This window comes from Malania oleifera, chromosome 10 (genome assembly GCF_029873635.1).
Source record: "Malania oleifera isolate guangnan ecotype guangnan chromosome 10, ASM2987363v1, whole genome shotgun sequence".
In the NCBI taxonomy this organism is placed as follows: Eukaryota; Viridiplantae; Streptophyta; class Magnoliopsida; order Santalales; family Ximeniaceae; genus Malania; species Malania oleifera.
The window spans coordinates 15,095,974-15,110,051 of NC_080426.1; positions in this window are offsets into that span (position 1 = coordinate 15,095,974).

Consider the following 14,078-nt stretch of genomic DNA (forward strand, 5'->3'; position numbering starts at 1 on the left):
TTTCACGTATCCATGTTGAGGAGGTACGTGTTGGATCCTTTGCATGTTATTAGTTATAATGAGTTGGAAATTGGGGATACTTTAGTGTATGAGGAGATACCTGTTCAGATTCTGGATAGTAAAGTTCAAAAGATTCGTACCAGAGAGATACCGTTCGTAAAGGTATTGTGGCGAAACCACGAGGTTGAGAAAGCTTCTTGGGAACTGGAAACGGAAATACGCCGTAAGTATCCACAGTTGTTTTGAGCACTTGTACATGATCCTACTGTGGGTTGGGATAGGTGGTTAGTCATCGGGAGTGTGTGTGTATTGTGAACTCTTGAGACCGTTGTACATGTAACCACGGTATTCCTCTGCCATAAGTGAGGGTATGTATGTGTATGTGTATGATGGGACTGCACTGTGGTGTTCACCAGTTCGCTTTTGAGTTGTGTTTACATATTCAATTGTATGTATAAGTTTGGGAATGAGAGATAGCAAATTTCGAGGACGAAATTTTTGTAAGGAGAGGAGATTGTAAGAACCCAAACCATGATAATGGGTTTAAATATATAAAGAGATGGATATTTTGGTAAAAGAGCAGGTTCGTCGACGAAGCCAGATTTTGTCGACGAAGCCTTTGTTCTTCTCGTCGACAAAATTCAAAGACTCATCGACGAGGAGAAGCCGAGGAGCTTCGAAAATCGGGAATATCAGGATTTGTCGACGAGGCCACCGATTCTTCGACGAATTTTGTGAAAGATTCGACGACGAAGGAACCATTTCGTCGACGAAATCGGGCCGGGTCAAAGGGCTATAAAAGGAAATTCTCTTTTCTTCTTCATTAAGTTTCTCAAATATCTCTCTCTCTCTTTCTCTCTCTCTCTAAACCTATCCCTACTCTCTCTCTCTCTCTAGATTTCTTCGCCGATCGTTGATAGAATCAGGAAACGGAAGTTACCACGAGGATCGTGGAAGGATTCTCTACAACTTTTATGGATCGAAATCTCGTTTCGGAGGTTTTCGGGTTTTGACGAAAAATCGAGGTAAAACTTGGTTTTCATTTCTAATCTGGTAGTTTTATAGAGGATGGTCTTATGAGTATATTCTGTACTGTGATTTGTAGGTTTTGGAACTCGGTTCGCTGTTTAGGAGCCTTGGAGTTCTGGATTTGGTATTCGGGGAAAAGGTAAGGGAAACTATGTTTATATTGGTTCTTTTCAAAATCAGACTCAATGGAACTGTGGTCCACGGTCCTATGTGAGTTTTGGTTACTCATTTGGGGGGATCTAACGGGGAAAACTATGAGTTTTTCATTATTGCAGTTTTGGAAAAAAAAGGACAACGGGCGGAATCCCGGATTTTTGTTAAAAACCGAGTATATGTGTGATTTATACTGTGATATTGGGATGACCGTGCCTTGAATTTGTTTAAATTGTATTTATTTAGAAAACCATGATTTAGATTACCAAATGAGTGTGGTTTGTTTGGTTATACGAGCATGCATGTGTGTGTAATATGCGGAATTGTTGATAGGATCGCGGTTCCAATGATTCCAGGTACTAAGAGTATCCGGCTCTATATCCAAGGGCGTGTGTTTATCGCCTACCACGTAGGTAAGAGCGTCCGATTCTATATTCGAGGGCGTAAGCCTATTCCGACAGATCAGGGCGAAGGGTGTGGATCCACCAGTTAGCACTAGTACGATGCCATGGGAGTCGAGGACTAGCCATGTGCCGGTGGCACCGTGCTTCGCGGGTTGGCTACGGGCCAACGCTGGAATGCTGGATCGGCTTCGGGCCGATGAGTGTGACGACACTGTGTATTACTGATCATGTGTGTGTAATGTGATGGGGCTGCATATAAATGGCCGCCATATGCGTGCGTGTATGCACTGTGTGAATTAGTACTGGATTGCATTCAACTGTATGTATGTTGTATCATGATAACACTAAAATACCACACACTGATATAACCTGTGTTCTTCATTACTGAGAGGTGTCTCACCCTGATGTACGTACATTTTTACAAGTCCTTTGAGTAACCAGAACTAATGTCCTAGTGTAGGGAGCGTAGTGGCCAGTGTACTGCGTTAGCGCTTGGGTAAGTGCTAGGACTGTAGTTTGTTGGGTTGCCATTTTGAGTTGTATTTGGGCACCCAGTTTGTACGTTTTGTTAGAGCCATGTTCTGCTTTTGTATAGACTCTGATATGGTACTGCATATATTGATATAGAATGACTATTTTCGTTGCGTATATGATTGTGGTTGAGGGTGCCTAGGAACCCCACGGGGTCGGACCCTCATCCATTTTACTGTATCTTTGTATGTTTTATCGGATACAGGGACAGGTTCGGTTACATTCTCACCCCTAGGTCCCATTTCGGGGTTTGGGGCGTGACAACATGACTCTTCTCACTAAGAAATTTGGAAAGTTCATGAGAAAAAACAAAAAAATACACAAAAAAATTCAAGGGCTCAAAAATAGAAATGGGAGAAACAAGCAAAAAGAAGCAAAAGGAAGATCTTCCTGTGTGCTATAACTGTAGAGAAGTTGGGCATATTAAGTCATACTGCCCCTAGTTGAAGAAAGCAACCAAGAAGAAGAAGAAGGCACTAAAGGTCGGTTGGGATACTCACAATACCAGTAGTTCAGAATCTGAATCCAGTGATGACGAGATTACAAATCTGTGTCTGATGGCTCACGAAGACCACGAGGTACAATCTTTTTGTTCTGCTTCATCTTATTATTCCAGCGATTCAGAAAATGAAAATGGCATGCTCTCTTATGATAAAACAGGAATATTTGTATACACTTAAAATGTTTGAGAGAATGAATAAGAAAAATTATGTTTTGAAGTTAAAATTGAAGGAACTTTCAAAGTTAGTAGAAAGTCAAAATGAATCTCATGCATCCTTAATAAGAGATAAGGATTTGAAGATTAAGGAGTTAGAAAAGAATTTGAAAGATAAATCTGAGATTATTTTTAAATTTATAGAAGGTCAAACTAATTTTGAAAAATTCTTTGGAGCTCAAAGAAATTCTCTAGATAAAGAAGGACTTGGTTTTAATGGAAAAGAAAATTTGAAGCAAAAACATCTTTACATGGGTTATTTTATAAAAGAATCAAAGACTTATGTTCCATCAAAAGATTCTTATAAATATACCACATGCTTTAAATGTAAAAGGATGGGTCATATAAAATCTAATTGTCCTTTTAAGAACAAAGATGTTAAGATGAAAAAGGTATGGAGAGTTAAAAGAGAATCAAGCACTAAACTCCGAGAACCCAAAAAAATATGGGTACCAAAAGTAGTTATCAGATTATGTTTTGCAGATGTACTTGAGATTGTCCACTTCAAAAGATAGATGGTATATGGACAGCGGATGCTCACATCATATGACTAGGGATAAAGCTAAATTGACATCCATCTCACCAAAGGATGGAGGATTTGTCAGTTTTGGGGACAATGCAAAAGGAAGGATCACATGTATAGGTAAAGTTGGTAAAGATTCATCACTTATTATGGAAGATGTTTTACTAGTTTATGGTTTAAAACATAACTTATTAAGTATAAGCCAACTATGCGATAAAGGTTATAAAGTATATTTTGAATGTGATAAGTGCATTGTTGAACATAAAACTGATAACAAAATTCTATTCACTGCTGAGTGTCATGAAAATGTATATACCACTAGCTTTGATAATCTTGTTTCTCAACACGTAATCTTTTTTTCTGCTATGAATGAGATTAGTTGGATTTGACATAGGAGACTAGGACACGCAAACATGGACTTAATATCTAAACTAGTTAAGGAAAACTTAGTTAAGGGATTGCGTAAGACTAAATTCGTGAAAGACAAAATTTGTGATGCATGTCAACTACGAAAACAAGCATGATCCAGTTTTAAGAAGAAGAAAGTAATCTCTATTACTAGGTCACTTCAAATGTTACATTTAGATTTATTTGGTCTAAACCCAATTTAGAGTTTAGGAGGAAAATCATACACATTCGTTATTATTGATGATTATTCTAGATATACATGGGTGCTATTTTTAGGTCATAAAGATGAAGCGTGTAAACAATTCATTAAACTATGCAAGAAAAATCAAAATGCAAAAGGATTTACAATAAAAAACATTAAAAGTGATAGGGGTAGAGAATTTAAAAATCAAGATATGGAAGAATATTGTAATTCATTAGGAATATCCCATAACTTTTCAGATCCTAGAACACCTCAACATAATGGAGTAGTTGAAAGAAAGAATATGTCTATACAAGAAATGGCCAGAACTATGCTTAATGAACATAAGTTACCTAAATACTTCTGGGCTGAAGCAGTAAATACCGCTTGCTATGTTCTAAATAGAATTTTGATTAGACAATCTCTAAATAAGATTCCATATGAATTATGGAATGACCATAGACCACACATCTCATATTTTCATGTCTTTGGCTGTAAATACTTTGTGCTTAGAGACAATGAACACTTAGAAAAGTTTGATGTGAAATAAGACGAAGGTATCTTTCTAGGATATGCCTTAGATAGTAAAGCTTACGGGGTATATAATAAATGAACATTAATAGAAGTAGAATCCATTCACGTTGTATTCGATGAATCCAATCCTTTTTCTAAAAAGATTGATGAGGATGAAATTCAGATTAATAAGAAATTTGAACAACTGTATATTGAAAATGATTCAGATAATAGAAATGAAATTAAGGAACCATCTGCTGAAAATAATCAATTTGAAAGTAAAGTAAATGACCTACCTAAAGAATGGAAGTACATAAAAAATCATCCCATTGATCAAATAATAGGTGAACCATCTCGTGGAGTAGCCACACGATCCTCACTTAGAAATATGATTAGTCATTATGCCCTTCTATCTCAAGAAGAACTTAAGAATGTGAGTGAAACAATTGAGGATGAATATTGGGTGATGTCCATGCAAGATGAGTTAAACCAGTTTGAGAGAAATAAAGTATGGGCATTAGTTCCTAGACCTGAGGATAAGATAGTTATTGGAACAAAATGGATATATAAGAACAAGAAAGATGAGCATGGGATAGTTGTTAGAAATAAGGCAAGACTAGTACCTCAGGGATATAACCAGGAAGAAGGAATAGACTTTAAGGAAACCTTTGCACCTGTAGCTAGAATGGAAGTCATTTGTACGTTGTTAGCTTATGCTGCTTTTAAGGATTTCAAACTATATCAAATGGATGTCAAAAGCTCATTTTTAAATGGTTACATAAGTGAAGAGGTATATGTAGAACAACCCTCGGGTTTTGAAAACCATAAGTATCCAAAACATGTTTATAGACTAACTAAAGCCTTATATGGTTTAAAACAAGCTCCTAGAGTTTGGTATAAAAGACTACGCGGTTTTCTACTGGATAATGGATTTATCAGAGGAAAGATTGATACAACACTATTTATAAAATCGAAGAATGAACACATGGTCCTAGTTCAAGCATACGTAGATGATATAATTTTTGGAGTAACAAATGAAGAATTGTGCAATGAATTTGCAAGTACTATGCAAAATGAATTTAAGATGAGCATGATGGGTGAACTCAATTTCTTCCTAGGACTTCAAATCAAACAAGTAAAACATGAAATTTTTATAAATCAATCGGAGTGCATTAGAGACTTACTCAAAAGGTTTAATATGGAAGATGGAAAAATACTAGGAATACCTATGAGTTCTTCTTTGAAATTAGACAAAGACGAACAAGGTACACCAGTAGATGTTAAGCTTTATTGTGGGATGATTGGTAGCTTACTATATCTGATTTCCAGCGGGCTTGGCATAATGTTTAGTGTATGCTTGTGCGCAAGATTTCAGGCTGCACCTAAAGAGTCACATTTATTAGCCATCAAACGAATACTTAGATACCTGATAGGAACTATGGAACTTGGATTATGGTATCCTAAGTATACGTCCTTTGAGATTATTAGTTATTCAGATGCTGATTTTACCGGAAGTAAAGTAGATAGAAAAAGTACTAGCGACATATGTCATTTCCTAGGACATTCATTAATATCTTGGTTTTCAAAGAAGCAAATTTCAGTTGCTTTGTCCACAACCGAGGCTGAATACGTAGCGATTGGAAGTTGTTGTACTCAAACGCTATACATGAAGCAACAACTTATGGATTTTAGATTAAGCTATAACACAGTTCCCATAAGATGCGACAATACGAGTGCAATAAACATCTCAAAAAATCCTATATCACATTCACGAACTAAACATATAGAAATTAGACATCATTTTCTTCATGATCATGTGCAAAAAATAGATGTGACACTTGAATTTGTATGCACAGATGAACAATGGACAGACATATTTACGAAATCACTTGTGGAGGATAGGTTTATCCAAATTAGATGAGAATTAGGTCTGAGGCATAGTCGAGAAGTTGCTTAGAATTACATAATTAAGGGGGAGCAACTTACATTAACATTAATACTTGGTTAAACACTTCACAATTGGCGATTTTTTTTTTTACATTTGGTATTAAACTCCAAGCAAGTGATTGCAAGTTAAATTTTTTTTTGTTACATGACACGTGTTGATGCTCAGATAAAAACTATTAGACTTTAATGGACTGATTTACTTATCCATGTCTATGAAAATTGAAATATTGTGTCTGTTTACATTGACATTTAATTAAACAACACAAATATGCATTAAAAAGACGGAGAAGTAAATTAAATAACACATGGAGATATATTTCACAGTACAATTTTGAAATATAAATGTTGCATTTTTTTTTGTAAAGATGAGATATATTTCTGTCACAACATTTTTTATATATGTACCTTTTTGTTGATGTCAAAAAAGGGAGAAATTAAAGCAAAAATGATAAAATGATTTTTTTTTGAAATTATTTTTTTGGAGAAGTTTGTAAGCAAAACTAAATTATGATTTATCTTTTATTAAAAAGAGGGAGAAGTAAGCATTTTTTTTTAAGAGTATAGTATAGACATATATACTAGCGAGTTATTGCAGATTCTACAATATGTATGAATTTCATTGTGTGTAACCTATATTGCTGAATTCTAAATTATGCATTATCTTAGGGGGAGCCTTGTTAGGCATAACCCATTTTTTCTTGTGTATTTGTCATCATAAAAAATGGGGAGATTGTTGACTCTACAAGTCTAATCTTGTTTTGATAATGACAAATCACTTGGTATTTGACTTGTGCAATTGAGTTTGTGAACATGATCATGATTTAGAATGTATGAACAGTGATCTTGATGTGGAAGCCAAGAGTAACCTAAAATACATATCACTTGGCTCAATCCATGGATCTAGAAGAATAAAAGAATGGAGAAGCAAACTTCAAGTTCGAGATCGTCAATGGGAATGAGTATTTAGAATTAAATGTATTTATATGTCATATGATATATTTTGAAGCACAAATATACCTTAGAACTCGTGCATTCATGAAAAATTCATTTACATTAGTCCAAGTTGAATAAATTTTTCGAGGAAAATTTTAGAGGCCTCGTTGACGAACCCAATGGCCTCGTCGACGAACGTATGAAGGCCACTCAGCGACGAACAGTGTTGTCTCGTCGAAAAATAAATACTGATAGCCTAAAAAGTTCAGATAGTGCTCTCGTCAACGAACTCATGGTCTCGTCGACGAACTTACCCACTCGTCGACGAAGATCGGGACGCTGATTCACGTTTTAGTGCGGACACGGACGAAAACTTTTGTTTTTAACTTGATCCAACGACCAAAATTAAATCTAGGGTCGAGAACACTTATAAAACTAACCTAAGAACCCTAGTGCCTAACTTCTTGCATATTATTTGGAGCCTTAAATGTATACACATATCTGGAAAGCATTGAACACATTGCTAATCCCTTGCGTGCGATTTCAAAGCATTCACATCAAATCTAAGCTTGGGTTACGTTGATTCTAAAAAGGCATTCTTGCGAATATTGCGCAAACAACTTGGGTATTGAGAATTCTAATTCTATATTGTAATCACGGTTCGGGTTGTGAACCGGGTAATGAGGAAGTTGCGCCTCTTGTAAGCAGCGAAGTAGGAGGAAGTTGTGCCTCTTGTAAGCAGCGAATTGTAAAGGAAGCTCCGTCCCAATTAAATGAGCATATTATTTAGTGGAATCCTTAAGTGGGTTACTCAAGGCGAGGACATAAGCTGGGGTAGGCCGAACCTCATAAAATCGAGTTTGCATCTCTCTTACCCTTATCTCTATTTAAATTCTACATAATCATATTGTGTATGTGTTGATCAATTGGTGTATGTTTGAATAATTGGGTAACATTGTATGCTTGATAAAGACACTTAAAATTACACATTGAGTTGATTAATAAAATTGATTGAAATAGTAATTGGCATCTTGCAAGTTTGAAATTATCGTTTACAAAATTAGAACCTAAAGGATCTAGTTTTTAAAATACCTAATTCACCCCCCTCTTGGGATAACACCGTAATTCACAATACCCATTAAGTCTTAAATCTTTAAGGCTTAACAAATTTCTTCTTGATATGCTAGAATATAAAGTTTCATCGATTTGTAATAAAGTATCATTGGGTAACTTTATATTAGCTATTTCAGAGCCTTCAATCAAATTTGTAGACCCAGATATTGTATTAACATTTGTTGATGATATTTTCAAATAATGGAAATATTTTCTATTTTAAAGAATTGTGTGTGTTGTAGCACTATCAGCTAAACAAACTGCTTCCATTGACATCTTAGACTTGCTCAAATCTTTAAGACAATTTACACTACAACAAATATTTTAAAAACTCATTATTGTATTGATAATAGTAGCAATTTATCAAAATACAATATTACTTACTATATATCCTAAAATATTACATCATTACTTTCTTCTGGATTTACAAGGAAATCATCAACATCAAGATACACAAAGTTGGAAGGTTCAGTATCGAGGTCCATTGGAACAATATTATCAGTAATTTTTTTTTTTTCAATTTCTTCACTCTTTTCCCTTTCTTTTATAGATGCATGGTATAGATTTATCAAATGTCTGGGCATTCGACAGGTACGTGACCAATGAACTTTTCCTCCGCATATATAACACTAAGTTTCGTGATGTTTGGGTCATTGATTCTAATCATTTACTCGCTTCTAGGGGTTATTCCTCTTTTGGGGGTCATCCGTCTTCTGGGGGTTTGTTACCTCACGTTGATGCCAGTAATTATTTTGACCATGGTCGCGACCATACCCACGACCATTCCTGCGGCCTCGCCCTCGACCACGAGATGTGTTTGCATTCACTTTAGGGAATGGGGTCGAACCGGTTGGACGAGTTTGGTGATTTCTCATCAAAAGTTCGTTATTTTGTTCAGCGACAAGAAGACATGATATAAGTTTGGAAAATTTAGTAAATTTCCTTTCCCTATATTGTTGCTACAGGAGCATATTAGTGGGATGAAAAGTAGTAAAAGTTTTTCTAACATGTCTTCATCAGTAATATTTTCTCCACATAACTTTAGTTTTGAGCTAATTTTATGTAGAGTTGAGTTATATTTGCAAACATTTTTAAAATCTTGCAACCTTAGGTGCAACAATTCATATCAAGCTTTTGGTAAAATCACAGTTATTTGATGGTCAAACCTATCCTTTAAATTTCTCCATAGGACAAGTAAGTCTTTAACAGTGAGGTATTCCGTTTTTAACTCTTCTTCTAAATGATTTCGGATAAAGATCATGGCTTTAGCGCGATCCTGCAGAGATGCATTATTTCATCTAATATTGTATTTCCTAAATTCATTGCATTCAAATGGATTTCTACATCAAGAATCCATGAGAGATAGTTGTTGCCTTGGATGTTAAGGGGAGCAAACTTAACTTTGCTTGAACTTGACATCTGAATAAATTAACAATAATAAAGCGATTTAGAAAAGCGAAACATACTAACTGAAAAAATACAAATAGTAATATAATATTTTTTGGAAGATTAAAAATATACCCTCTTTAAGAGGTAAACAATTACTATCTTTTTTGGAGATTAAATATATTGTCTCTTCAAGAGACTTATCTTTTCGGGAGATTGAATATATAATCTCTTCATGAGGACTATTTTACCATCTCTTCTAGAGATTGGTAATATGTATATATATATATATATATATATATATATATATATATATATATATATATAATATCAGCCATTGGGGCGGTATTAATAAATAAAAATAAAACCGTCCATTAAGGCGGTGTATATAATAAATATATTAGTTGGGTAGAACATTGTGCTGATAACGTGTTATAAGATAATACAAGAATTAATAATGAATAAACGGGTATTAGCAAAAAGTAATGAAGACAAGCAAAAATAAATAAATAAATAAATAAATAAGAAGTGAGACCGAATTTACGTGATTCGGTTTATACCTACTTCATGGGTAGATGATATCAGTAATCCACTATGTTAAGAGAAATTTTAACATGTATATGAGTTTGTACAAATTTCCCACTATTTTACCTTATATAAAATATCTCACTCTTTTCTCTTCTTTCTTTCTTTTCATAGTTTCTGCATGTTTTTCTTCCTGCACTCTGCTCTCTGCTCGCTTTTGCTTATCTTGTAGCGCCCCGACCCACCATGTGGCCTGGGGTATTAGAAAAATAAAATATAAACATACCCTGATACCACACATACATAGATATACAAGAATGCAACCCGCCCTAACTAGGGAATCCCTGGTGCACCTGCCATTACTAGAAATAAAACCATACAACGGAAGACTACTAAGACATCAACATTCTTTACAAGAGTTCTAATTATTCCCCAAATATATAAATACCACTATTCGTCTACATATTACAATCCTCAAAGCAATAAAATAGGATAACTAGTATCTCACCAGCACTGATAAATTATCCCAAAAATTTAATTCCCACCCTGAGGCAAGCTATGAACGGTTCCCTGAAGGACCTGGAAAATCATTTGTATAATGGGATGAGACACTTCTCAATAAGACGAGTTATATTAACATCAGTGTGTGACTAGCATGGGTTCTCGTGTGAAATATAATTCCATCATTTAAGTATATATATATAAATGGCATTTTAAAGAAAATTGTACTATACTGTTTATTAGAAGAAACATAATTTACCAGTAATAATGATCGACACAATATAGCTCATTTATAGTAAATCTGCCTATATATGCATAAAAGACGCAACTTGGACTGCCAAAGTAGCATCGTCACGCTATCACATACTCATACGACATGCTTCCTCCCATGACGAGTTGTGCAGCCTAAAGGCTGGACTCAACTCACAGTCGGCAGTTTCGCAACTGTCAAAACTATCACTGAAGTACGATTGTGCCTACCTATGGTCACTAGTATACCACAGATGGCTCCCCTAGCAAAAGCCTCAGAGTAGTACTACGGCCCAGGTCTCCAATCGACTTATCACACCTCCATGCCCATGTGATTGCACTCACTACCATATATAGCTACGATACCGTGCTCACAATATCACATATCGCAAATCCATAAGGTTCTAGAATCATATATGACAATTTAAGTAACTAAAACTGTATTATAACTTATTTCATATAAAACTATAATTCAATAAAAACCTGACCCCCGACCGTCATATCAAATTTGGCCCCCCGACTGTCATATCAAAACTCGGCGCCCGGCTGTTATATCAACACTTGGCCCCTGACCATTATATCATATATAGTATAAAAACCAGTTAAAATCTTCTGTTCACATATGTCATTTAAAATTGTTCCCATGTCACACAATTTTCATTTGTTAACCATAAATAAAATAACCTAACTGGAAAAAACATAAATTACTGAAAACAGGGTCTGAACATCTCCAAGGTTTTATTTAACTCAAAATACATATTTAATAGAAAATAGAAGATGATCAACCAACTACAATAATTTTGCCCCAAAAACATATACTGCATTTTAATCAATCCATATTTCACAAAAAGCTAACATAATATAATCCCCTTACCTATGTAATAATCCCAAAAAGGGATATAAAAGATTAGTGAAGTGATTCCAAAAAAAATAAAATAAAGTAAAATAAAAAAATTAATTAATTAATTAATTAATTAAGTAATTAATTAATTGGATTTTAAAAAAAGAAAAAAATAATTAAATTTAATTTTATTTTTATTAATAAAATATATTATTATTAATATTAATTAAATATATTATTATTATTATAATTCTCTTGAAGCTTCTAGCTTCAGGAGATTTTTTTTTTTTTTTTTTTTTTTCAGTTTCTTTTGGTTTTTCTTTTTCTTTCTTTCTTCTTCTTCTTCTTCTTCTTCTTCTTCTTTTCCTCTTCTTTCTCCTTTCCTGCATGCACAGATACTCTCTCTCTCCTCTCATTCTCTCTCCCTCTCTCCTCGATTTCGTGGCGGATTTTCACTCGATAAAAAATCAGAAGATACAGCTGGACTCCATTCTCTGTTGTCATCATTTCTACCGGAGCGGATCGGTGGTGGGAGCGGCGTAGACGTATCTCCTGGGGTAAGCTAATTTCCCATTTTTCTTTAATTTCTTGTAAATTATAAGTCCAATCAACAAACGGACGCCACCACGAGAATCTAGGGATGATTCTCTACAAGTCTAGTAGGACAGAATTCTCGTGGGGTTGTCGTGGGCAAAACCCCAAATTTGGGGTACGGGGGTTATTAAGGAACTTATTTTTAATTAATTAGGATTAATTTAAAAATGTTAGAATGTTGAGCATCTGGAGTTGAAGTAGGATTTCTGGAATTTAGGGCTCGGGTGAGCGCCGCGGGTGTAATTTTGGAACCCATTGGCAAAATTCAGAAAATTAAATGGAGGTGTTAAATAATAGTTTAAATGATAATTTGGGGTATATGAAGCTTAGGGAAGGTTAGTTGAGTATTGTTTTGGGGAAAATGAGTTAATTAATCTAGGAAAAATGTAAATTTCAGGATTTGAGTTTCGGGCGCCGAGGGTGTAGAATCTGTGTGTTAACGAGTCTCTCAGTAAGCCAGGTAAGGGGAATAAATTATAACAGTATTTTTAGAATTACTGTTTAAATTAATATGTGAAAATGAGCATATGGTATTTTCCTTAAAAATGATTATGATATAAATATTAGATAAATTGTGTGGCCTGTGAGTAATGTTAAATTGTGAATATTAAATGAAAACTGTGTGGTATGTGTACGTTGAAAAATGTGAAATATAACGATGTGTATTTTTTGAGAAAATATTGAAACGAGAATGATTGACGTGATTAGTGAAAAATAATGAAATGTGATATTTATGCGTGAGTAGAGATTATTTGCATGAAAATTAAGTTTGTACAAATTACTAATATGAGTATTTTGGGAAATGTGGAAATACGAGAAATATGATATATATTATTATGATATGATGAAATGCGCACATAAAATGATGAGAATATTTATATTGAACTGAATTGTGCTTTACTGAAGCATGATTGATGAAATGCCAATACCGCATAATGATTATGGGTAGGTGATATTCTTTTCCTACTGATGCCATTGGGGAGGTATGCTCAGTATGGAGACTGTGTGTGTGTGTGTGTGTGTGAAGTTCCTACTGATGCCATTGGGGAGGTATGCTCAGTATGGAGATTGTGAGTGTGTGAAGTTCCTACTGATGTCATCGGGGAGGTATGCTCAGTATGGAGATTGTGTGTGTGTGAAGTTCCTACTGATACTGTTGGGTAGGTATGCTAAGTATGAAGACTGTGTGTGTGTGAAGTTCCTACAGATGCCGTTGGTGAGGTATGCTTAGTATGGAGACTATGTGCGTGTGTGAAGTTCCTACTGATGTCGTTGTGGAGGTATGCTCAGTATAGAGGCTCTGTGTGTGTGTGTGTGTGTGTGTGTGAAGTTCCTACTCATGCCGTTGGGGAGGTATGCTCAGTATGGAGATTGTGTGTGTGTGAAGTTTCTAGTGATGTCGTTGGGGAGGTATGCTTAGTATGGAGATTGTGTGTGTGTGAAGTTCCTACTAATGCCGTTGGGGAGGTATGTTCAGTATGGAGACTGTGTGTGTGTGTGTGAAGTTCCTACTGATGCCGTTGGGGAGGTAT